At 35.0% G+C, this 17,434-nt stretch overlaps 1 long non-coding RNA gene across 1 annotated transcript in view; it reads left to right on the top strand.

The window, feature by feature from the left end:
• LOC146768783 (uncharacterized) overlaps positions 1 to 17,015 on the top strand; it is a 30,398-nt gene extending 13,383 nt beyond the window's left edge. The window contains exon 2 of the long non-coding RNA XR_014956432.1: positions 6,081 to 17,015. This is a non-coding gene — a long non-coding RNA (uncharacterized LOC146768783). The remainder of the gene's footprint in view (positions 1 to 6,080) is intronic.
• The last annotated feature ends 419 nt before the right edge of the window (positions 17,016 to 17,434 follow it).

Here is a 17,434-nt window from a genome sequence, read left to right as displayed (position 1 = left end):
CTTCCTCTGTCCCAATAGTTTGGATTAAGGATTAAATGTAAAAGCATTACTTATGTGTGATTTAAATTTTCAGATAATGTGCATAGCACATTCTCAGTGTAGCATTTTCAGCAGAAATAATGAACACTTCTTTTTTCAAGCCTCCTGCTCTCACAATTATTGAGTGTTTCTACCTACATTCAGGTTGCTGCTTCTGAACAATCAATTAAGGTTTAATTTATCTTTCTTCTTTTTTTTTTCCCCTGCTGAAATCCTAATTAAAAATTTGAGGTTTTAATCTCTCTGCTTGACAACTCAGCTTTTTCTAACAACATTTTCTCAATCAAATGAGCTTCAGGATGCCTGTGAATTTTTATTTGTACCTTAGACCATCTTTCTAATAATGCTGTATGACTTCATCTATGAGGATTTAGGAATAAAGTAATGAAATTCAGACTCTCACACAATGTAGATGTATGCAAAAAAAAAAAAAAAGAAAAAGTTATTCTATAAAGGTCTAAAAATTAAGGCTTATTTTACATGAAGACACTGCCATTTTCTTAGTAAAATGTCTTAGAGGACACATTCTGAAACACTTGCAGCTATGCAATATTAATCTTTCAATATACGTATAATACATCTCTTTACGGGGAGCTGTTGAGAAAGTAAGGTCCTTTAAAATGAACTTGTGCAGAAAAATTTTTAGACATATTTTTGCATTGTCTATTTTATTCCCACTGGTTCTTCTTGCCTGAAGACACACACCTCTTCTTTATCTCTGAGCTCAATAAGGGGGCCGCCTTGTTACTTAATCCTTAAATCACCAGCCACGATTCTCAGATTCTCACAAACTGAGGTCTAAAGGTCATCTTCCCAACAGACTCATACACAGACAAAAATATCTCTTTTTCAAACATCAGTAATAATCATGCAGTAACAAGACTATAAAAATATAAGCTATCAAGAAAATACAGATTTTTAAATGCTGACAGGCAGAGCATTTAAAAGTAACTAAAAGGACACAACAAACTTTGTGGTTGCTTTTTTCTTTTGTTTTGGTTTGGTTTTGGGTTTGTTTGTTTGTTTGTTTTTTATTTTACTTTACTGATAATTTTTACATGGTCATTGTTTTGGAGAATCAGTCCACAATACTGCATCTGCGCAGGAAAATATTTGTATATCTTTCTTTCTGCAATTTCTGATAATTTCATTTTCCCTGGATAATGTTTTTTTATGACAGAAAGAGGAATTTTACAGAAAGCACTGTCAGTGATAACAAACACTTCTGTTTTCCTGCAAATTTTTCAGTCAAGAAAGACTGAAAAGCAAAAGAAGAAACTAGTTGAAGTCTTTGATTTTCAACTATTAGAATATTTTTTATATTTATTTTTTCCTTCCCCTGATTCCCAAACCTGCTTCATTTTAGTTGGCTAAGACATGTTTGCTGAAGAATCATTTGCAGAGTTGACTAAATTTATTGCAGTGAGCAATGTGACAGTATGTCAGGGAAGAAAGGCATTTGCCATCATGCTGACATCAGAGTGTGACTGATTTGGTTGCACAAGATTTTGCCCAAAGAAATTTTAACTGTCTAAATGAAAAATAAACACTCTCACAAGTAGTAAAGAAATGCTGTCTTCCCCACCTCAAAAATATTTGGGGATAACTGTTTATTTTGCAAAACAAAATAACTTTTTCCTTAATGTGTAAAGTGTAATCTTTTCCTTAGATGCGTATCAGAACTTAATTATTACTTGCATTAAACTGTCGTAGTTTGACAAAGAAATTAATTACATCCTGATCAGCCAAATCACTCTAGTTTGGGTGTTTGTTTCCTTGTTTTTAACTTAATAATAAACTGCAAAATATTTTCATTAGAAGAGACTTGTTTCAAGAAAGAGTAGAATTTTAGTACCTAATGTTAGTGAGTTTTCAATCAAGAAAAAACACAGCAACATCAAATTTTGAACTGTGTTTTTCTTCTTGTTTTTTTTTCTTTAATCCAATTATTTTCTTAGAGCAATATCAATAGTAGTTCTATTACATTTAATTGCAAGCACATATTGAATATAATATATATAAATCTAAGACTACTTCTTCGCTTTCAGAGATAAATCCTTAACTGAGGAAAAGCTCCATTAGGTAGAACTAATGGAAAAGGTGGTTATTAAACACTTTTGTGATGTATTGATCACAAGGTGTTCTTAGACTGACTCAGATTTGAGAACTTCAGTGTCGTAATGAAGTGACACTGTTCACCTATAATAACAGTTGCCAGTATTTGAGGAATAAAATAAATTATTAAGAGAACCTTAACAGTTTTCTCTCAACAACAAAAGGACTCACTGAGCCTGATATATTGAGAAGAAAAGTGTCTGTCTATGCTGAGCACCTGCAGTTCTGTCTTCCACAATGACACATTGTTGTTCCATGCCCCTGCTGCTGTCAAGGCCATCTGTGACCATAGCACCAGATGGGATCCACATCAATTGCCGAATTAAAAAAATATTAAGTTCATAACTTTTCAGGGTCTTAAAGATAAAACCTTGAAATGGCAATCTTATACTTATTGATGGCTGGGGAACAAGACATTCCAAGACATTAATGTTTTATACATAAATGTATGAAGTAGTGTAACAAGGAATATGGCTTTGTGTCATATGGGAATATAAGGCCAGCTCTGCTCACTGAAGTTTCATTGCAAGTAGTGAAAGGTGGTACATTTTGTGTGAACCTTTGCATGCATTTTTACATGTTTTTCGAAATACTTTATCATTTGAAACTGCTAGCTTAGCTTGGCATGGCTGGTGGCTATCTTGTCACATTGCATTACTCTCAAATCAAAAGAAGACTGTTCACGAAGATGTAGAAAAATGAAAGGAAGATACAATTTGGTCAAAATACAAAACAATTCTTGTTATCTCTCACTGCTATTTTAAAGATTTTAAGGCAAATACTTAGAGGTAAACCTACTTTTTTTTTCCTTTTTGCTTTGAATATGTAATTCTGATAGCATGGATAAAGTCAGGTGTAATATCATTTAAAATATAATCATTTTCCCCAGCAATAAAATTGATGTCAAGTCAGATAAACATCTAATCTTGTCTGTGGTAAATGGAAAGAAGCCCAAATCCTAGGCAACCAAAAATGTTATATATGCATATGTGTCTAACTGCATATTTTGTCTCTGTAGTTTCTGTCTGGCTTGGTGAGAAAATTAAATGTTTCCATTTACTGTAGATGTAAGTTTAGCATTTTATTAATGTAAAATATATAAAATATACTTAAATAAGAATCACATAATTCCATCCTTAGGCAAGATTTAGAATTTTGTAACCCTGCACTCTCTTGCTCCTATGACTTTTGCATTCTTATCTAGATGTTAGCTGATCAACAAAAATGAGGTAGAATGTGCCCCAGTTGTCTGAGATAGCATTGGATCCCAAATGCAGACAGTTGATAAAAGCCAGTTTGAAGAAAGAGATGGAAGACACATTAGTGGTCGCTCCCCTTGAAGAACTCCCGATGTGTCTCACTACTTAGTCAGGCTTTTAAGTCTTTTATGCTTAATCGCCATATGGGCTCTGTTATTGCTACATACCTAGCTCCTGTCATGGGTCCTGTAGACCCTGCCTGGTTCCAGTCCACAGAAATGGTTCTTGTCTCAGCCTTGGCGCTGCTCTGTCACCACAGTCTTACCAAGAAATCACTGGTCTCCAGCCTGGCCATGTCAATGCCCCCAGCCCAGTTCCAGCCCTGTTCCCTTGCTACAGGCTGTGGGATAGGTGTCCTGGAGTGAGGACCACAGCTGCCCTTAGTGACTGTCCTGGTGGACAGCAGGTCCCTGCAGTGCCCTGACATGGATCTCCCCAGGTATGTCTACATGAGATATCAGTCTACACAGCAATCCAGCTTCTGAGTCCATGGAATTCAGAGACCTTTTCAGCTGAGGTGCTTTTGTGGTTCTTTAGATTTTCACTAGCTCTGCTAACTTCTCCAACTTCTCCATGCTGATATTAATATAAGCTTAGACACCATCTTAACTGTAGATATTCACGTGTCTTTATTATTGAGCTGAATACCAGTTTTGTATTGTAAATAATTGAATCTGGGATTGATTTAACTGCTAAAAGCAGTGGCATAAGACAGAATGTGAAGTTCCTTCTTTCTGAAGAAGATATAGAGTCAAGGAATTCCTTAATCTTTTTTGGCAAGTCATCCTCATGAACATTATAACCAGGACATTGCTCTAATGCTAGAGAACACCAAGGAACACCAAACAGGGTTTTAGAGTTCTAGCTTGAAGTTATCAAATGGTCTCAATTCAGCTGCTCCAAAGTAGATATCTAGTTTTACTTAAAGGTCATATTCACAAGTGTTTGGTGACAACTCAACATAAATGTCTAATTCATTGCCAAATGGCAATGGTGTTGATGAGTGGAAAACTTTTTCTCTGCAAACATGGAATATTTTCCATGCTCAGGTGATGCTTCCTCTGAAGAATCAAGAGGATAATGATCACTCATGTCACTAATGGTCACTCAGTTCTCCCTTTTCCTCAAGTCCTAACTGTTTATAGTTTACATGATTCAAAAACACTGAGAGAATTGGGCAAATTCATTTTCCCACTGGAGTGCTAAAGTCTGAGCAATGTAAATAACTTTGCTTTGTAGTTTTCAAAAAGAGGAAAATAATTTCTAATATTAAATTTCAGGTATGCTAATTTTCTACCTAATTTTTTTGAGGTCAACTTCCTCTGTAGAAGACTGGAGCACTATAAGATGAAGTGAGAAATATGCTACAGAACTACTTGGAAAATATCTTATAGTCCTTAGTACAACTTTCAAACTATAAAAAAAAATCCAACAACAAAAACAACTAAAAAAATCATATCTTTAAGCAGATACTAGTACACTGTGGTTCCCTATTACTTGGGTAATTTCTACTTACATCATAAAGGTTTGCTCATTGCTGATACCACAGCTACAACAGAGTTCAATCTTTCCTGTCCTATAGGTATTCATATGGTCTGTTTTCTTATAACTTGATTAATCTCTGTATGAAGACATTTGGATGACTTCTTCTAGGGGCTTTGAAATCATATCCACTTTTTAATGACTTTTTATGAGAGCAAAGGAGTAGCTTATGTAAAGTGTATCAGCAAGCTCCTATATTAAGAGGGTCTTTAACAATCTGAAATATTTATTGTTAATTACAGTTCTAAATCTTTGATTATGGCAGAACAGCTGGTTTCCTTCAAATTATTCCTTCCTCGGATGATAACCAATGCTAGTTTATTCTGTATGGACTGTGAAACCCTGATTGTCCAATATTTTCTTTTTCTATTCTGTTTTCCCCTTTTGAGGTACAATTATTCAGAATTTTGTAAAAGTTCCTTGTGTGAGTGTTTTAAAATTGAATGGGCTTATTGATGTCAGTGAAAGTAGATTGATATATATTTGAGTTCATATTTTTATAGCAATAGTCTAAACCACTATTGTAAAATAGATATTTTTCAAGTATTTTCTTTTTTTTTTTTTTTTTTTTTTTATTAGTATCATTGCTGAGTTTACTTCCCCTGTAATGGGATAGTTTTGGCCAACAGTCAAACACCCGCTCAGATGCTCACTCACTCTCCCTTCTCGGTTGTAGAAGGGGAGAAATTAATGTTATAAATGAAAGCTCCAATTTGTTAATTTAAGAAAATTTATTAACTGTACCAAATATAAATTTAGATAATAACAACAAAAAGAAAAGCCGCTGCCAAAAAGAAAAAAAAGGTCAGTGCTGAGTCCTGGTGTTGGGTCTGGGTGGGAAACAGGTCTGACCGCTGCAGCAGAGGGTCTCCTATGCTCCACACTGACTCCCCTGTCTGGCTGATTGTTATGCAATTTCTCTTGCTCGAGGTAGAGTGCCTTTTCTTCCTTTTTGGACTGCACATATTCAGGTGGAGATCTTTTCTCTGTGGCAAGTTGAACAAAATATGTCCAGAGAGTGATGAGCATCTGTGATTGCGTTCCCAGAATTCGGTATTGAGATGTATCTCCCTGATGGCTCTGGCTATCTCAATCTCGGATATTTATCACTTATTTATCGTCCAGGTGTTCCTTGGACCACTTTGATGGATGATCCATCTCCGGGCTGGCCATGTTCAATTGCTTGTGAATGGAGTCCTCCCTCCTTTGTCCAGGTGGTTTCAACATTGTTCTGCAATCCCCATCACTGGCTTGTGTGTTTTTAAAAATTTCTTATAAGAGTATATCTTAATGGTACATAATTATAAAATATATGGAAAATTTATTTGCACAAATTATCATATACACATATAACAGTAAGATGTGAAAACATACATTGAGATAAAGATAGGTAGATATCTTACAAATTATTATTGCAGACATACCATATTTGACTTGAAGAAAAATAATTTAATTTAGTACTGACTAGAATAGATTTGGGTCATGAGAAATAAAGATGAACATTAAAATAACAGCTTTCCAAATATGCTGTCACTTCTTCCAGGACCAACTTCTTTATTCTGCATGACTCTGCCTCTGCCCAGAGGTACAGGGGGACCTGAGGGACTGCAGTCATTACTCTCTGTTTCTTTTTAGATGTCATGGTTTAAACCCAGACCATGACTAATACACACAGAGCCACTTGTTCAATCTTCCAGCTGGTGGGATGAGAGAGAGAATCAGAAGCATAAAAGTGAGAAAACGCAAGAGTTGAAATAAGGACAGGTTAATAGGTAAAGCAAAAGCCGTGCATGTAAGCTAAGCAAAACAAGAAATTAATTAATTTATTATTAAATTAATTAATTTCCACTCCCCATCACCAGGCAGGTTTGTAGCCATCTTCAGTAAAGCCTGGCTCTAGCCTGTGTAACAATGACTTGGGAAGAAAATACCATCACTCTGAACATCCATCTACTCTCCTCCTTTTCCTCCTCCCCCCAGCTTTACATGCTGAACATCATGCAATATGGTGTGGGATATCCCAGGAGTCAATTGGGGTCAGCTGTCCCAAGTATGTAATCTCTCAACCCTTTTTGCATTCTCAGTCTCCTTGCTGGTGGGATGGGGTGAGAGATTGAAAAGGGCTTGATGCTGTGAAAAATCGGCTTAGTAATAACAAAAATATTTCTATATTATCAACACTGTTTTCAAGGCAAAACCCAAGCCCAGACCCATACTAGCTACTGTGAATAAAATTAACTCTACCCCAGGCAAAACCAGAGCATTATCTCCTTTCCCTCTTCTCTGGTATTGATTTTCCATGGGCCACAGTTCCTTCAAGAATACCCACCCACCTGTTCTGCTATGGCATTTTCAGTGGCCTGCAGTGTAGGTATCTGCTTTGTCATGGTCCCCCATGAGGTACAGGGGGACAACCTGCTCCACTGTAGTCTTCTCCACGGTCTTCTCCAGTGCCTGAAGCACTTCCTCCTACTACGACTTTGTCCTAGTTTGACTGTATGATGCCTTTATCCCCAGTTGTCTACCCTGTTTATGTTGAATAATAATTCTACACCTTTAAGACTTGTTCCAGGAGTGAAGGGTGGGGGGGCGGGGGAAGAAGCACGGAGTTTGTTTTCAAGAACTGCACTCCCTCTTCCACATTCCTGCTCCTGGACTGAGTTGTCTGCGGACAGACGGACAACGAGACAGAGCTCTCCTTTGTTTTTTTTCCTAGTCTAGTTAGTTTTAGCTAGCTGAGGTAAAGAAGTTCCCTGGACTGTGTTTTTTTCCCTTTCTCTGGACCTGCTCTGGACTGAACACCAGAAGAGCAGCAGCAGCAGCACCTGTGGACCAGAGGACCGAGCCTGGGCCGTGGCATTTCCAGCACCGAAGGGAGTGATCAGAGACTGAGTGAGCCCAGCTGCAACCTGGGGGATTTGAATTTGTCTCTCTCTTGGAGTGGCAAGAAGTTTTATTGTTTAATGTTGTTGAAGTTTGCTTGTTTAATAAAGAGTTTTTTTCCACTTTTTCTCCAAAGAGGTATCTTTCCTGAACTGGTTGGTGGGAGGGGCCAATTGAATCTGCTTTCCTCAAGGAACTCTTTTGGGGTTCTTTCCCCAAATTTGCCCTGAACCAGGACAGACTTTGATGTTTCCTCAGCCGTTTCTCACTCATTTTGTTCTTTCTGATGACATTGTTTAAATGTATTTTCCCAGAGATCCCACCAGCCCTGCAAGCCATCTGGAAGCATCTGTGTCCATCTCAGGACAGTTCTGGCCTTTAATCAGAGACCAGGCTGTGGACTCCCACTATCAGCACCTGGTAACTTAAATTCACTTCCCAAAGTTAACATAGTCTGATAAATACTAGTGAATTTATAGAAGTTTTTAGGCTTTCCGTTAATGTAAAATACAAATTTTTTGAACGTTGTCAAGGAAGATGCAAATCAGTTGAATCAAAGTAATAAAAAATACTGCCAGTATCTCTAACCACACAAGTATAAATTACCACCTTTCTGAGATGCAGTTTGCATTTTATCTTCCTCCACAGGAATCTTCCAGCTTAGGAGCAGGACACAGAAGCTTACTATAATATGGTGTTTTACCCAATGTCCTTGTTACTGCTCCTATGTACTAGTTACAGTGACAAGTTGATGTTTTTGGACTTGACATGAAGCCATATCATATATAATAAAAATAAATCTGTGAAAATCTTTGATCTGGACAAACTGCTGAAGTATTCAAGAATCCATTACAAACCAGCTTCTATGACAGAACTAGTGAATTGAAACTAGAGTTTAAAAGAATATTTAGTGAATATTTTGAAATTAAAACACAATAAAGGTGGAAGAAGCACAGCTGATTCCTGTAATCATAAATGGAAATAACAGAGGATGGGATACATAAATTAGAAACTCAATTGTGTGAATCAGGCTTCTTATCTACTTGCAAATCAATACTTCTCTAGAAAGGATACTATAGAAAGATACAATTCTGGTAACAAGACTGGAATATTCCTGGGGCTCCAGGGATTTTCATGCTGCAGAAGAGGTCTGATTATGACATGCAATATTGCTATATTTGGTTTCAGATAATATTTTTAAGCCATTTTGCTGCTTGGCTATCATTCTATCTATCTATCTATCTATCTATCTATCTATCTATCTATCTATCTATCATCTATCTATCTATCTATCTATAATCTATTTCTGACATTATTATACTGCAGTTGAGGCCACATTGTTGTCTTACATTCCATTTTGTGAGTGAGTGTAAAAGTAATCCCATTTTTGTAACTTTCTTATGTCAAGCAGAATTCAGCTTTCAGAAGCCAGGAGCAAATCTGACTCAGTTGTAATCACTGAAGATAAAAACTTGAGTCCAGATTGGGGCCAAATGGACATCTCTGTATTTAGTTGAAGTTCCTGTTTCTATATTCATTGATATTCAAATATGTATTTAGGCGTCACATATAACTACATTGACTACCATTAAACTCTCCAAACTATAAATATTTTAACTCTTCCTTATTTTGTTTTATCTGTTTTTTTATCTTTGTACAGTGCAGTGTAACATATAAGGCAAGATAAATTTCCTTAGCCAAAAATAATGAGAGGAATAACAAATAACTATTCTGTATAAAACTAATTATCCTTAAAAAAAATTTGAAATAAAAGCCATTTGTTTATTAAAATGTCTAAATAGTTTTTCTGATATTCAGTGTGTGTTCTGGAAGCAAAGGTGTTGTAGGAATAACTGTTGACCTTGTCCTATGCACACTAAGAAGCTCAGTTTGCAATAGAATTCCTAAACCTATATTTTGTTTGAAAATTCAGCAGACTCTGAACTGGTCAAGCTTTGATAAGTCCCTATATTTCATCTTAGACAGTGCCTACACCACAGGTGAGGAAATTAAACAGCATCCCCCTGGTTAGCCTGGAGACATCTGGAGAATAAACAACACTTCAAAAGTAATAAATAATTAAGTCTGCAATTCTCTTCCTATTTCTCTGTTTTGTACTTCATGGAAGAGTCTTTAATACTGGTTTGCTTTAATTTTCTCTGACTTACACACCAAAATATTATCTCTTGGGTCCATATGTGCTCCTATTTCAAACTCCATTTCCCAGTCCATGGCCAGTTAAAAACCTCCATCTTGAAAACCAACTGTGTTGCCAACTCCCTTTTGTTTGTATGTAAATAGGTGTTGAATAAAACTATATTCATTTTTTTATGTTATTATAAACTATCAGGGGCCTTGTCAAATGTGGGCTCAGGAGCTGGAAATACAGGAAAGAAGCCAGCATCTGAAGGCTGGTGAGCTTGCTTTTATTGATGCTTCACTACTGGTTCTGGCTTCTCCTTCTGTTTCCTTGGAAACAGATACTGGGCAAGTGAAAACAAGGTAAGGGTTTTAAAATATTGACTTTAAAATCTGCTGCCTATTCTGTTTCTGCTGGATCCTGCTCTATCGAACATGAATGTAAATACTTAGCAAACCACCACTGTATGGTAACACACATATCGTTACTGCAGCATGGATACCAGAGAGATCTTTGGTGGGTCCTTTAGCCTTGTTAGCTTATATCTTTCCAAACAACAACTGTATTATTAGAAAGAAAAGCACATGGGAAAATAGCCAAAGCCAATATCAGAGTGCAAGATTCTCTATCAGATTCAGCTGCTGGATGAGCAACACAATTGCCACTGCAGAAGGATCGCCCACAGGCACTTGGAGGTGATAGTTTCTGACACACAGAACTGAACAACATTTCAGTTGTATCTTTACTAACTAGAAACAGCAGAACATAGCCAGAAACCCCCCAAACTTATTTGTCTGTAAGACAAGAAAATAGATCCTTAAAATATGGTCTTTAAAATATTAGATAAATTTCTTTCATCTGAGATCAATGTCATTGGAGAATGATAAATGCCTTAGTATTTCAGTTGTTACTGAAATATATATGATTATCTGGAACTTATCTGAACCTAGCTTCAACTCCAGCTCTAACTGGAGAACCTGCAATAAACAAAAGTTTTAGCATTTTTGGTTTATGTGCCCATCAGAAATACTGAAACAGGATTATTTTTGATAATAGTTTTAATCCTGGCCAGAACTGAAACCACATTGTACTAAAAAGGGGTAATGTTAGTTTAAATATATTAACATACTAAACATATTTCTATTATAAAACATTAACAAATTGAATGTTAATGCTCAGGGAATCTGATTTTATTTTTTGGAAGTGTAGTCGTGAATATGCTGATTATAAGCTGGCAGGTATCCATCTTACTGACTTTTCATTTAGGAATATTTTTTTTAGAATGACATAAAGGAGAATTACCTGTTGCTTTATAGCAAGTAAGGTTGGAATCTCAAGGGCAATGCTTGGCAGTGGAAGACAGACTTTCTTGTTTAAGCTGTGTAAATGGAAAGTGTAAATTCTGATAAATACTGATTTTTACACATAGAATAAGTTGCTGCTACATAAGTTTACAGCATGTACACTTTACCTTCCAGAGAGAATTGCTCAGGCTAGCAATAATAGGAAACAGGGAGATTTCCTCTTCTGACTTCTGTACTTCTGTTTCTAGGTGACTTTTATCATGCTGTATAATTTGGAAATTTTTTTACATACAATTGTCCATATTGCTTTTTTCAGGTTTATATTTTGATTTTGATTTTGTCTTCTTTTACAATAATTTCACCATGCTAAAAATCACAAGTTGCAAAGCAAATCAGCCTAATCTATCAATTTCAATGTTCCTTAAGGAGTGAAAGGACTTTAGTGCTTTAAGGGGCTTCTGGTTGAAAGAAGTGACACAGTAGAAGCTCTTTCATTAAAAGACATGATAGTGTAGGAGGTATAAGAGACTGTGTAACAAAAATATGTTCATGAAATGCAAGTCAAAAATGTTATCTGACTATCATTTGGTCCTTTCCCATCTCATTGTGATACCAACAATACTTAAGAAAATTCAAGCCATCATGAGGGGCTGAACATCCTTCTTTCAAGAAAGTGTGCAAAGAATTACTAAAGTATGCTACATTCCTCAACTTTGACTGTTTGCTTTCTTTTTCTTATATGCAATATAGTAAAGTGCAGTACTGTGAGATTTCTTTCATCCTTATAATTTTCCTTCTTCATCTGCTTGTCTGAGTATGTCTTAAAGAGAAATAAGTGAGCCTGAGTTTTCTAGTCTCAAAATGGTCCTTTGATCATGAATATTATTCCTTTAGTCATCTATGTCACCAATATCAGTTTCTGCTTTCATCAGAATACAGGGGGGAAAAAGAACCCATATGAAAGTCAATATTGACAGAAAAACTTAGAAATCCTTCTAACAATGGGATTTTTAGAAAAAAAATCCAAAAAATACTTTGGGAGCAAAACTCCAAGGTGCTTGAACTGTCTGGAAAAGCTTAGATATATTTTCATTTTCATCTGTTTCAGAAATAATTCTGCATTCTTAAGGGCAATTTCTTGATATATTTCAGATCTTAACTTCCATATCCAGAAAGAATATGAAAATAACATGCTGGAATGACCACAGTGTTCTGGAGGTTAACTTTACTTTGTCCATGAAGTCTTCTTGAATCTGTGTTCTTGTTTCTACTACTGACCAGCTCTGTTCCTCTTCTGAAATAATGCCTCTTTATTCTTTAGGCCAAAAAGTTAAATTAACTGGACTTAACTTTCCTGTTCTTGTTTAATTCTCAGTAGCTAAACACACTGGTTCATGGTATTTCGATCCACAGACCCATATTTTAAGGACTATTAAAATAGATCTTTGTTCAGAAAAGAGGGAATTGGGTTTAAACTCCTTTTTTTTCCCCTAGAAAGTAGATCACTGAGCTAGGAATCGTATTTGTCCAATGATAAGAAAGCATGTTTTAAAATTCTTACCAATCTCTAATAGCACCTAAGACCATAAATGCTTCAAATGAGAAAAAGCAATGTTCAGAAGTAATGGAGAGAGCTACAATATCAAAAGGGAAGGGCAATGATATAGCCCTTCTGCAATGAATGAAGTTACAGTATGAAACAAAAGTCTTCCCTTTGTATTATTCTTGTGGATGTAAAAGCATTAATCACGTGTTTGACAGCTTCGGGCACAACAACTGTGTTAATGTTCTGCCTAAGACCTGAAACCTTTGTTGATATCACACAAGCTGCAGATCTGGGCATGTTTATCTGATCTAAAATTAACTTCAGAAGTAAAGGATGATTGACTAAATAGCACTGAGGCATAATAGTTAAAGTATACTTGTCATATTCAATGCAAATTCTGCAAAAAACAAATAGATACTTGTCAAAACTTGTCATTTGTATGCTATTGCATGATGATAAAATGCATGGTGTTTTAGGTGCCTCTTGTCAACAAGATATAATTAACTGTGGCTACATTGAGGTAGTGTTTTTGCTGAGAAGATCAACAGCTCTGATTCTCTCTGCAGGGAGTGTGTTTGTTTAGGAAGGTTATTTGCTTTTCTGAAACTCTGTCATCTGGTTCTCTCCAGGGGTTTCAAAGCAATCATCCCCCTATTCCAAGACCTAGTAACAAACCCCAAACTTAACAAACCAAAAATTAACACCTGCACAAGCTCACTGAAACATATTTGGGTTTTTCTACTTGTAAAAGTATCTTCTGTTTAATGCGGTTTATTCCCAGGCTTTGTTTACTGATTTCTGCTATCTAGCTCATGCTGAAGTTAAATTAATAATATCTTTGTAGGAATATTTTATGTTTAGGAGAAATCCAACTAGGGAGAAAAGGCTGTTTTTTTTCTCCATTCTGTCTGATATTTGCATAGTGAATAATAAAATTTTCACATGCTTCAATACAGTATATTTCCTGAATATTAAGAAATCTGACAACTAAAAGCATACCTAGATTTGAGGCTTTGCATGTTTATAATGAGAAATCAAATCTTAGTGAGTATAATGCTGCTTTAGACACTACACCTCAATATACAATAAGATCTGGGTTTTTTTGTGGAACTTAAGGTGACACATCACATTTGACACAGCCCATTGTTTTAAACAGCCCAAAAGTCAGCCTTAAAGTGAAATTAGTGTGTGCTGTAGCTGCCCTGTTTAACTCATGTAAAATGCTTTTTTAAATTTTTTTTCAGATATCTTATCAGTGAATGAGAATTTCCCATGGGAGAAGTGTAAAGGGGTCCAGTATTTTAACTTTGAATACACAAGGTTTGGTTCTTCATGCTTCCATGATAGTTTCGAGCAATGCAGGTTTCTGTAGAGAGTAATTTAGGGCATTTATATAATGTAAAGCAGTTTGAACAGACCCTCCAAATGCTGTATCTCTGCACTATCTCTGAAGCAGAAATTTTAAATCTCTGCAAAGACATAATGACTATATCCTTAACTTCCATTAATCATTTTGCTTTATCAGTTTAAGAAAAAAAAACCCAAAATAAATACTTTGTATTTTAGATATTGAACATTATTTTCAGATTCTTAATTAATGAACAAAACATTTGTACAATCCAAGTAGATACTATGTGCTCCACTGGTGTTTTTGTAAACGGCTCATAAGCACATTTTGCAATACTATTCTGCACTTTTATTTCTTTAAATCACTGCTTTGCGAATATTTGTATTTTTTCTATTGTTATCATGAAGTGGCACTAGAATTCAAAGGAATTTTTTCAATACTCAAAAAATAATTACCTTGGCTACTTCGCTAAGAGACAAAGTAAATGTCATAATCCTTCCTCCTCAGCATTTTCTTATCAAAAATCTTCAAAAGAACAGACTTTCATTTAACCAGAGGTAACAAAGACACATAGAATAGGCTTTTGGAGAACTATTTTTGATTCTTGTGAGATTATAATAGCTTCCCAGTGGAAATGTTATTTAGCAAAGAATGTAGTCAATTCCAATTTGCAAGTAACCGTCCCAGCAACTTGTTCTCAAGAGAATATACCTTTCACCCAAATATACAGAAAACAGCTATGTGTGTCACCAGTTTTATAATTTCATTGTGCTCTATGTGAATACTAAGGAGCTACCGATGAATTTCAATAATTTTCAACATTTTGCTAGTGTTTCTTACTTTTTCTGAGGGAGTTGCATTTTTATCTTGCAACTATCTTAAATCAATATAGTAACATATTTTTTTTTAAATCAAAGTGTTATATTCATATTCACAAACAGGGAAAAAATGTATTTAATACTTTTGGAGTTACTATGAGAATGACTAAAATAGGTTTTTTTTTGCTTTTATATTGATTTACTTTCCTAATTCTGCATCACAGTGACAACAAAATGGCAGAATTAAATTATGCATTTTTTCCCCATCAGCATCTCATTTGTTGGTGTTTAATAACTCGAAGCTCTTCTTCCTATAGCACACCAAGCTAATCTGCCTATTTTGTCTCAAAAATGTGAAGAAGCAAAGGGAAATTGGAGAACATTGATATTTAACAAGAGAAGGTCAAACTATACGGCCTCAACAAGCCACTGTTGCTCACAATTTATTTCTGTAAGGCCATGAATTTTTGTGTTAAAAGTACAACTTTGATCATTATATTTAAAACATCAACCTCCTGTGTGTGATTTTGGGGTGCCATTTTAATACTTTGAAAGACTGCTTTATGGACTGACTTGATTTTTTCATTTAAGTCTCTTAATATAAAAATATGAATGCTTGTGGTTTTTGTTCTGTCAGAACAAATGAATGACTCACCAAAGCAATACATCATAAAGGAGAGATTTATAGGCAAACTGATATTACTTGAAGGAATTGTGCACTTACTAAATGTAGTTCTATAGCATTTACCTTATTCTATATCTATCTTTTTCATGTCCTATATATACAGATACATAGTCCACTTCATATATCAATTTGTATATTGACAGAACCTCTATTTCTTTTTCTGTAGATCCCAGTCTAGAATATTTATGAAAAATAGGTTTAGTTGCAGAGCTAATGAGATAGGATTAAAAAAATAGGAAAGGAAGAAATTTTGGCATTTTCTTTTTTGTGGTTGAGATAATACTTTTCAGTGACTGCTGCTGATTAAGAAAAAGGTTTCAGCAAACTAGAAATTTTCATTCAATATTAGTTATCTCTCTGTAAGGTTTCTGCATGAAGTAGTCAATATAAAACAAAATTAAAAAAAAAAACAACAAATAAAACAAAGTAAATAAGCTCTAGCAGTGATAGCTAGTTTCAGAATTGATCATCTTTCCTTGAATGTATTAAAAATTATTATTATTATTAATAAAACATCTAATATTCTAAAACATTTTGTAGCTATTCATTCAGTCTTCTAACTTCTCTTTTTAATTTTATTAACTACACTATCACTGACACTTTAGAAGTCAGCAGAAAAATTACACTTGACATTTAATTGCACTGTAGCTACAAATAGTTTTGCATTGGTTCTCATAGTATTTTGTGGACTATTGCTTAGAATAACAGGTTTTTCTCTCAAATATATTAAATTCTCTTTAGAAATCAATGTCAACATTAAAGAGTAACAATATAAAAAAATTAATAGAACTTTTCAAGAGAAGAACTGAACAGGTGCAAACATGACAGAATTTTGTCATAATTTAATTTTTGTTAACATCTTCACAGATAAAATATAATAACTGTTTATTGTTTTGTTTCTTGTGTCATTGGGAGCTCTTGCAAAGTTCTCAGTCTCCACTTTCATGCTGAAGTAAGTTTAAAGCTGTCCTGAGAGCATAGAGAAGAAGAAATGAAAATAATGTTCTGTTCTTGAGCTTGATAGACAGTAACAGATACGGTGAGCTGAGTTCTATACTGGAGCTCAGACATGATCCCTGCTTTTTAAATTTCCCATCAGAACTGCTTTGAGACATTTTTCAAAGAGAAGTAGTCCTGCCACAACCATGCTCATTTCCTGTCAAGCACCTGCAGATCACAAATGAACACAAAAGACAGCATTCCACCCAGAGAAGTTTTTCACCTTGAAATAGGCTTTCCCTAGTGTCATGTTACTGAAAGATCATAATTTCCTGTGTTTTCTGGGAAATGAACAAAAGATCACAAAAAAAAAAAAAAAAAAAAAAAAAAATCAGATTTATGCCCATGAACAAAGTGAATTGAGATAATTTAGTCTATGTGGGAGTATTTTTGATTTATTTCATCTTATTATTTTCTTTTCTTATTTCTTATTTTATGTATTTAGAAATTGGGTCATTTCACTAACTGGGAGATGGGGCACCAGTTGTGCACCACTTAACATGGCTACTTCTTGTTCTAGGTATACCAGAGAAAACCTAGTGATGTATCTGCAGCCCTGAGTTGCAGATTAGCACTTTCATGGATTTTATGGTAGGGTTACTAATTTGCAATCTCTCTTGAATTCATTTCAGTTGGAATCAGTCAAGGTAGCTACTGTCTAAATTATTTAAACTAGCCCATTTATTTTTGACTGAAATAGATTAGAAGACAATTGCATACAGATCTCATAAAATATTAGAGGACAGGAGTAGTAAT

This window comes from Lonchura striata, chromosome 1, assembly GCF_050655825.1.
Source record: "Lonchura striata isolate lonStrDom1 chromosome 1, ASM5065582v1, whole genome shotgun sequence".
Lineage (NCBI taxonomy): Eukaryota > Metazoa > Chordata > Aves > Passeriformes > Estrildidae > Lonchura > Lonchura striata.
The sequence above is the reverse complement of the archived record's forward strand: the minus strand, read 5'-3'. Positions and strand labels throughout refer to the sequence as shown.